This window comes from Anolis carolinensis, chromosome 3, assembly GCF_035594765.1.
Source record: "Anolis carolinensis isolate JA03-04 chromosome 3, rAnoCar3.1.pri, whole genome shotgun sequence".
Taxonomy (NCBI): domain Eukaryota; kingdom Metazoa; phylum Chordata; class Lepidosauria; order Squamata; family Dactyloidae; genus Anolis; species Anolis carolinensis.
In genome coordinates this window covers 218,437,685-218,447,208 of record NC_085843.1, presented here as the reverse complement: position 1 = coordinate 218,447,208, position 9,524 = coordinate 218,437,685, and the positions used below count along the sequence as shown (strand labels likewise).

Sequence of the window (9,524 nt, the reverse complement as noted above, 5' to 3'; positions counted from 1 at the left end):
AGCAGTTGGTTCTGTTCAGTGAGAAAGGAGGGTGATTGAAAAAAAGAGATTGTGGGAGGAAGTTGAGCAGCTAGAGAGTTTTAGCGGAGAAGGGCTAAAATTAAAGTTGCTGAGTCTTTAGTAGGAATAACTAAAGAGCTGAGGCTATATCCCTAAGTCAAGGAGGACTAGGGTTAACCAGTTAAACTCCCCAATCCAAGTTTGATCAGGTACAGGTCAACTAAGTTCAAGAAGGACAGTATTCCTAACTGAAAGAAACAAGTAATATAAAGCTGATACCATACTAAGCTCAGTGAAACTATTGAGAAATCTTGCAACATTTACTGTACAGAAGTAACATCGTTCACCTCAAGATATAACATTCTTGCAACCATCAAGCTTTGTGCTATAAATAAACAAGTTACTGTTTCTTCAAATGTTGCTTATTATTTGAGCAAAGCATCTTTCAAAGGTGGTGGCAGCGACAACATTGAAAAGTGGAATACATAGAGGTAGAAGGTGAATCCTTCGCAATTTGGTGGCAGCGGTGGGATCCAAAAAGATTCCATCCCTGTCATCACACTTCTTTACAGATCCTTTAGAGTTTAGGCTGAAACTTGACTTTATTCATCGCTGCAGTAACATGGGAGGCACTAGTTGCCACTAGACATGTGAGTGAAATTCATTCCTACTGTTCCTACTGTTTCTTTTGTGTCTTCCATTTCTTTGGAAGCACTATACGGGAAGCCCACTCCCCACACAAAATCTGCTCTACATGAAAGCAGATTTTTGTGTACATCCAAACTTGCCTTCTTACTTTGGAAAGAGTGTGTGTGTGGGGGGGGGCATGCATGCAGGCAGGCAGGCAGGCCCTGTGTTTGGCTGAAGGAATGATCTGGGCCTGCTGGGCCTGCCTGCACACCCTGCTACACAAGCACTCTCGGAGAGTGTGATAGGGCATGTGTGGAAGTGTGGGCAGGCAGGCAAGCCCAGAGTGTGCCTGCATCTGAGCAACTCTAATTCTGGAGTAAGATGTGCTTGACTGCAGGCACTGGTAGACATGCGTACTTTCCGGGCCTGCCTGCATGCCCCACCACACATGCACTCTCTTTCCAAGGAGAGTGCATATGTGGTGGGCTCTGCAGGCAGGCCTGGAAAGCATGCGTGCCTGCCAGTACCTACAGCCAAGCACTTCTTACCCTAGAGTAGAAACAGCAGCTGCCAAGTAAGAAGAATGCATTCTGGGAAAAGGAGCCAGTGGGTGGGAAGTCTCCTCCCCATAATGGTCCAATTTTTGGGCCATGAAATGAAAGAACCAAAAGCAACCCTACCAATTTCAGGAGGCTTACAAAAAAATGGATCAGGGCCCCCAACAAAAGCCTGGACACGAAACGGGACAAGGTTTCCCCCAAATGCACATGTCTAGTTTCCACTGGCAAAAATGATGTTGTCCTATATGTGAGAGATAGTAGTGTATCACACTACTATAATAATTAATATTTCCAAGCTGAAGGTGAGCAACAAACATTCTGTCCCATTAACCTTGCCCTGTGCCAGCACTAATACTAAATACTAAAGGTTTCATAACATTGAATAGTGGTGCTCTCTAATACATGCTCTTTGGATATGGAGGAGAGAATAAATCACATAGGCCATCCAGTCCAATTCCCTGCCATGCAGTAAAAGCACAATCAAAGCATCCCCAACAGATGACCATCCAGCCTCTACTTAAAAGTTTTCAAGGAAGGAGCTTCCACCACACTCCTAGGCAGAGAGTTCCACTGTTGAACAGCTCATACAGTCAGGAAGTACTCCTAATGTCCAGGTGGAATCTCCTTTCCTGTCATTTAAACCCATTGCTCCAAGTGACAGATTCAAGGACATCAGAAAACAAGCCTGCTCCCTCTTCCTTACGACATCCTTGCAGATTTACTGTAGACAAAATTCATAGGATCACTAAGTGGCTGAAAGTACATACAAACACATCAACTGATGCAGGATGTGAACCAGCAACTACTGAATACTTGCATGCTAGGGTTGCTACCTCTAACTAATTGTAGCAGCGGAAAAAATCTTGACACCTACGAAGAACTAGTGATAGATGTTTCATGTCTTCCTTGTTTTTCTTGTTGTAGATACAAGCTACATTTCCTCCTTTCATAATTTGTGAAGGGTAGGCAGACTGTAGTAAATTCCATCCACATTGAAAAACAGGAAGGCATCATATTGGGAGCTTGATGACTTCTCATCCTCCTCCTGTCAAGCAAATAGCAACTCCAAGGGTGATATGAATCAGTTAACCTCCAAAGTACAGTCACTCGCCTGGTCTGATTTTCCCTTTTACCTGAGACCATTATGATTTGGATTTTTAACCATAGGAAATCCTGACCATGTTTCTTACATTATAGAGAGTTATTTCATAAAGGTTGGTTCATATAATCATGTTCATTACTCACTGCCTGTCCCACCTTCAGAGTGTAAATAGGTTACTGCTTGTGTGAAAATGTAAACAAATGGCACATCATACAAAGAAGAAAATAAGGCAAAAATAGAGGCAAGGTTGAGGGGGCTATCAAAGCTTTTTGAAGCTAATTGGAAAAAGCCTTTCCTTCATATGGTATGCACATATATACGCTTTGTAATTGCCAGTTCTTTAAAAAAATTGGAAATTTTTAAACCCCATTTGCCAAAAGGGATAATTACATCTCTCCTTTGAACTCTACAAGGTTTACAAAAAAGGTGTCCATCTCAAGTTATTATAACACATTGGTTGTTGGATTTTCTAGGGTGTTTTGAACATCTGGCTTGCCCATAAGGATAATTTTAAGAAATGAACCCAAAACAACTACTCATAAATTTCAAATTTCTGGTGCTGATACTACCAGATTTCACATTTAACATTTGTACATATAAATAGTCATAAAAACAGCTCTAGGGCTCAAATCCTGTATCTTGGCATATTCCTTTATAGGGTAAGTCCCATGTAATACTATAGATTCTACATTTTGAAATAAATATGTATAATTTTGTGTTACATAACTATAATCTCATGGTAATAGCCTTGTACTGTGTTTCCCTGAAAATAAGACATCCCCATAAAATAAGACCTAGTACAGGTTTGGGGGAATTGCCAAATATAAGACCTCCCCCGAAAATAAGACCTAGGAGGGAGCCGCCGCCGCCGCCGCCGGGGCTCCTTTCTCCTTCCTCGGCTGGTGCTGTGTGAAAGCGTCGCTCATGCTTTCCCCTCTCCCTTCCCTTGCTTCCCTCTTTGGTCAGCACTCGCTCAAGAGGGGGAAGGAAAAAGCGAGAGAAGCAGTTTTTCCTTAAGCTTCCTGTCCGGTGTTGTGTGAATGTGAAAGATACGAGGCTGCTTGAGATTGTCCCTTCCCCCTTTGGCCGGCACTCGCTCAAGAGGGGGAAGGAAAAAGCGAGAGAAGCAGTTTTTCCTTAAGCTACCTGTCCGGTGTTGTGTGAATGTGAAAGAGACGAGGCTGCTTGAGATTGTCCCTTCCCTCTTTGGCCAGCAATCGCTCAAGAGAGGGAAGGAAAAAGCGAGAGAAGCAGCTTCTCCTTAAGCTGTGTGCATGAGATCCTTTTCTCCTGCCTTTCTCTTTCCCTTTCGCCAGGCATGCACTCTTCCTGCCTTCTCATTTTCCCACCTCCTCACCTTCCACGTGGCTGCCTTTCCTGCCTCCTTCCTCACTGGATGTGTGCCAGATAGTGTTTGAGAACCAGGTACATTTTTCAAGAAAGGTCTATTATTATTATTTCTACTTTTTGGAAGTGGGTTTTGCACTACAGGTCCCATCAGGCCTTAGCTATGGAATGGTGGGAGTTGCAGGCCAGCAATGTCTACAGCAGAATGAATGCAAAGAATGGCTTCCTCTGGGTCAAAATGAGCCACATATGGAGTGAATGCTTTTTCTTTCTTCCTAAGCCATGACGCCTCCAAAGCATTTACTCCATATGTGGCTCATCTTGACCCAAAGAGAAAATGCTTTGCTGGGTATCTAAAGGGGAAATCAAAGTGAAATTCACTTAAATTTCTCCTATTCAGGATGAAGTTGTTGATGGGCCAGTAAATGGTTTTCTGCATGGAAGCTTTAAAAAGCTGCTGCCAATCAAAGCAGCTGGTTCTTTATTGGATGAGCAAGTAGCTTCTGAGTATAAAGTAGTTCCTCATATTTCATTTTTGATATTACCTTCTAGCTGACATAAACTGGTGTATATTCAATCATCTATTGAACATTTTAACTCTAAAACTTGTTTTGCAAACATAAAAGTGTGTTCCCAGACTTTGCTTGAATACACAAAATTATGGTGAACCTTGTTGAAATGAAGGACATATGTTCCAAGAATCCCATAGAGTCATACTGAAATATCTAGAAAATGCCTTAGAGGAATATATTTTGTCAAATGTGGCTAAATGAAACCATGGAGACAGGGGTTGCTATTGATAATCATAGAACTACATGGGCCATCCAGTCCAATCCACTTCCATGGAAGAAAAACACAATAAAGGTACCCTTAGCATCCAGCCTCTTTTTAAAAGCCTCCAAGAACAAGCTCCCATCATAGTCTGAGGCACAGAGTTCCACTGTTGAACAGTTCTTGTAGTCAGGATATTCTTCCTAATATTCAAGTGGAATTTCCTTTCCTGTATTTTGAACCCACTGAACCCATTGCTCCGAGTCCTAGTCTCCAGGGCAGCAGAAAACAAGCCTGCTCCCTCTTCTCTATGACTCCCATATACATGGCCATCATGTCTCCTCTCAGCCTTCTCTTCTGTAGGCTAAACAAGACTAACTCTTTTAAATATTCAAACAGGTCTCTCGTGTCTCTTCTCACCCTTCTCTTTTGTATATTAAAGATACCCACCACTTTAAGCCACTCTTCATAGGCCATGGTTTCTAAGTCTTTGATCATTTTAGTCGCCCTTCTCTAAGCACATTCCATCTTGTCAATATCTCTCTTGAATTGTGGTGCCCTGAACTGGACATAGTATTCAAGGTGAGCTCTGACCAAAGCAGAATAAAGAAAAAAAAGGAAAAAAAAAAAGGTGAGCTCTGACCAAAGCAGAATAAAGAGGTACCATTACTTCCCTTGATCTAGACAATATAATCCTTTTCAAGCAGCCCAAAGTCCCATTGGCTTTTTAAGGTGCTGCATCACATTGTTGGGACACTGTATAGCATCTAGTAGATTAAAACAGTACACAATGGTACACATCAGTAGGCAGAATCAGAATTGGAAATAGTTTTTTAAAATGGCGAAGACATTAGCAGCTCCTAACAAATTGCTCTGAGTGGACCTCTATGTACCAGTTATGCTGGCAATGAAATATTCTATATTTTAATCAAAGCTTTAGAAACATCTCTTCATTATTTTTTTCCAGGTTAAATTACTGTTCAATGTGTTGCTCTCGTTCCTGAATACAGTTTGTAAATTGGGTGACTTACTGGGTTTTCTTTCAAAAGCAACGAAATATCAAGTAGAATGAGACAAAAACAAGGGCTTATAGGAAGCAAGAAAAGATTCATTCTTTATTGTGAGATTCCCAGGAGAGCACTCATGTGAATAATGTGCAAAATTATATCAGCAAGCTGCTAAGAATTTCAGGTGCTGTGAATGTAAAAGCAAAGGGAGCACCCGAAATTTAAAGCACTAAGTAGCCATAATCATGTTGTTCAGAAGTAAGCCTTTGCTTTCTCTCCTGAAGACAAGCAATTGTAGAGCTCTTTGAGTAAAGACTTAAAAATAGTTTTCCTGAACTGGTACTTGGCTAACACTAGGCCTTCAAGAATGTACTTAGATATAACTGTCTAATGGCTGCAGAAATGCTGGAGCACATGTTTAGAGTCAGGAAAGGGATTGAAAGCCAAGCTGTTGCCTTTAAATTATGAGCACACATTCCTTAACTATATTTCTCTCCCTGAATTAACATTTTTTTGTAACTTCTCCATACATCTCCTTTTAAAAGGAGAAGGACCAAATGATATTTCATTATGGCCTTATGGAGTGGGAGATGAGAGACTAAGGACTTCTTCACATGTACCTTATTTTACATGCCTTTATCACATTTCTGGACTTTGGCTACAGAGCTTGATGGCTCCCATCACACTCTAGCCAACTACTTCTGTTGTGGCTCAGCCATCATGGCCCAGGTTTCATCGGGAGTTAGAGTTAGAAACAGATGAGGCGATGGAATTCGAGGACATTCCTGCCTCAGTTCCAGGCCCCCCATGGCCTTGCAGGTGTCAGATATTGTGGAATCACAGGATCTGCTAATTGACGAACATTCCGAAATCTCTCCAGTGTTACCCATACCAGATGGTACAGACTTGGGGGAGAATTAAACTTTTAATCGGAGAGATTTTGTTACAAATGATAGGAGCAAGAAACAGGGAGTGAGAAGAAGTTGGAGACTTGCTCTCAAATTGGATAATGATTTGTTTTCCCATGAGAACTTTGTGGGTCCTGTACTCCCTAATTCTTGCAGACTTGGGATTCTGTTAAAAGTACTCCTCACTCTATTCTCATTGCAGTGTCACCTTTGCCTTTCCTCGGAAGAGGTTCCAGTTTCCAACTCCTTGCCTTGTCTCCTGAATCCGTGCTGAGTTCCCAGTTCCAGGCGAGCTGTGTCAAGCCGCGTCTCCTGAGTAGACCTTGCATTATTACCGCGTCTTCCTTGTTCCTGAATCAAGATTGACTCTGCCTGGTTACCCTTGCTTCCTTGCTCTTGCTACGGGACTTTCCAAGTGGATTTGCAGTGCTTTGTTCCTGCTATTGTTTCATGGACAAATTTTGATTTTTTAAAGGAAGCTATCGAGCTTCACTTATGGATTACAATTTGGACATTGCTGAACTCTTTCTGAATTGCAATTGACTATATATTATGGACTATTTCTTACTCTGACTTTCTACCTTAAATGCGCATAGACATATATATACAGCTTGTGTGTTATATTGGTTCCTGCCTGGTTGCCGGGTGCTCACACTGCCTTGGGGTGCAACAATTTCCAGGGCGGCTCCATGGCTGGAGTGCTGCTGCCACTGAAAAAATGGTGATGGCAGACAATGACAGGCTCCCTGTCTTTCCATAAGGAAAGATGGGTCAAGCTGCCACAAAAGGGCTTCCCTCTCTCCATGTGATGAGGAAGGGGAGAAGCTGCAATGGAACTGGGCATGGGGAAGCGGGAGGAAGTGATCCAGGACTCCTTCAGTAGCACATGTGACAAGGTCATAAAAAACCTCTCCTGAGAGTTTCTGTGTCTATCTTGCTGTCTACGAAAGATTGAAAAAAAAAAGCAATTACTCCATGGCTAATTTTTTACAGGCACATTTCTTGGAGGCCATTCCACTCAACTTTCAGCCATAGCTTGCCTAGAACTTGGAAATGGAAGTTACTTCCAGTTGTGACTTCTACATGCTATGGGCTCATTTGGAACCTGGGGTGCAGGCTGGGAGGACAGTTTAATTAGCTGCTGCCAATTCAGCTATTTTTGTCATTTGGAATTAATTTTTCAATAGATTTTAGTGGAGAGTGGACAGGGATTAAAGTTGGAGGATGCTTGGGGTACAAAAAAAGGTTGGAGCTGCCATTTTCCCATTCTTCGTTTACCTCTCCTTCCTGCACTTCCCTCTAGCTACAGCTTCTTTCTTTTACCCTTGGTGTTGTCATATATTGGCTCCTTAAATCTAGGCATTTATATCAGAATTTTGAAACTTTGCTATTTTGGATTGATTCTCTCAAAATACTGCAAACAACATAGCTCTCTCCAAACATATTGAGATGCATAGAAGAGGCCAAGCTCATTGGTGATGGTGGAGGGAGAGCACTTTCTCTTGCATACAAGATTTCTGAGAGCGAAATGATGGTGCCCTTTACATTCGCATGTCTATTCAAAACATGCTTCCCTTGAGTGACTCTTATTGATGTTAATAGCATTGAATTTCAGGTTAAAACTATAGCTCTATTTTGTTTTCTGGGTCATGACTCAATTGCAGGTTTTACTAGAAAGTGTTTTTCTTTTTAGTTAGAATATGTTAGATTTGCCAGCATTGAATTGATTTGGTGACGTGGGGGAATGGGCGTTTCTATGGGCAGTGTCCTACAAAACAGTGATACCCTAGTAATCTCCCAAAGTCGAGCTGCCTGATCCTTGCATGGCATTTTTAATTGAATGTATTGGGTGGATTTTGTGCTACTTCAGGAGATTGCTACTTTGCTTTTGCTTTATTCTAACTTTTTGAAATTGTGCTTTTATCTGCCTATTATCTCCCTCTTGTACAACTAGATTTAACAATTCATAAAAAAGCCATTGAAAGGAAGAGCAGAAGAACCAATGGGGAGAAATGAGATCTGCCTTCATAACAATGTCTCCTGTCTCCTCAAGAGTAGGGGCATTGGGAGGGAGAGCAGAAGAGCCTATAGAAAGAAATGGGATCTACTTTAACTAGACTCACTAATGATAAATCTGAAAATGGAGAAATGATACAATTTTTTTAATGTAGTGAGATGAAAGGTAAAGGTAATATTATGTTTTCCCCACTCCTCATGGGATTAGGTCCTAGGCCATTTTAATCAGATAAACTAATAATAGTAAAACTGAAGTCAGTTTTTTTTCAGTTTAAAACTTGAATGAAGGGGGGCGGGGTAAAGGCCTAAATTGTGTGGATTCATTGCTCATTTGATGTAGGTTGGAGGCAATTTTCCAGTTTTGCTTGAAGAGAAGAAGAGAAACAGTTGCATTTCAAGTTCAGGGGTAGTTTTGCAGATGCTTGCCATGTGCATACTCTGCTGATACAGATTCTATGCTGCAAAAAAAAAATTCTGGATAATTTGAGTATTTATTTCATGAACTCTTTTTTTTTTTTTTTTAAACATTTTCATGAATATAAAACTAAATCAGAGCTCACAGTCCAGAGACCATTTATAAATTCTAATAAATTCATATCCAATTTAATCCCAGCATGTGCTCGAGGCATCTTTGAAAGAAATATACAAAAAGAATTTTATCACTTGTTCTTGCATGCCTTTAGCACAGAATATATTGCTTTTTGTTATCCTTTGTCAGGGCAATATCATAGGCAATAGTGTTTGTGTGTGTGTGTTTCAGGCAGAATTTCATGATCTTGCATGAAATAAATAGCATGCAAGGAGGTAGCATCCAATTGGCTTATTTCCCAAAGAACTCAGTAAAATAATATATACATACACATACCTGTAAACTGATTGGAGCTATCTTTAGCCTCCTACTAGCTGTATCAAAATGGAGGGCGAAAGGGGGAAATGTGCCAAGAGGAAGCCATCTGTGACTGGGACTGGAAATGCCCAGTAAAATTTAAAAACTAAAATTAAACCCCAGCGTAAGTATTGGCACACTTATCCTTTCCTAGATTTTTAAAAAAGATCTCTTACTAAGTATTTATATGAAGTAAAAACTTTAATATTTATTTATTGGTCATGCTTGCTGGTTGTACCTAAATGCTGATTATCAGTTTCATTGGCTCCTATCCCACATTATCATATATTCACAGTA

At 40.9% G+C, this 9,524-nt stretch overlaps 1 long non-coding RNA gene across 1 annotated transcript; it reads left to right on the top strand.

Annotated features, from left to right (window-relative positions):
* The first annotated feature begins 3,009 nt into the window (after positions 1-3,009).
* On the top strand, positions 3,010-8,948 carry LOC134297755 (uncharacterized). Its single transcript, XR_010004618.1, has 2 exons — positions 3,010-3,717; positions 6,528-8,948. It is a non-coding gene; the product is annotated as an uncharacterized LOC134297755 (long non-coding RNA).
* The last annotated feature ends 576 nt before the right edge of the window (positions 8,949-9,524 follow it).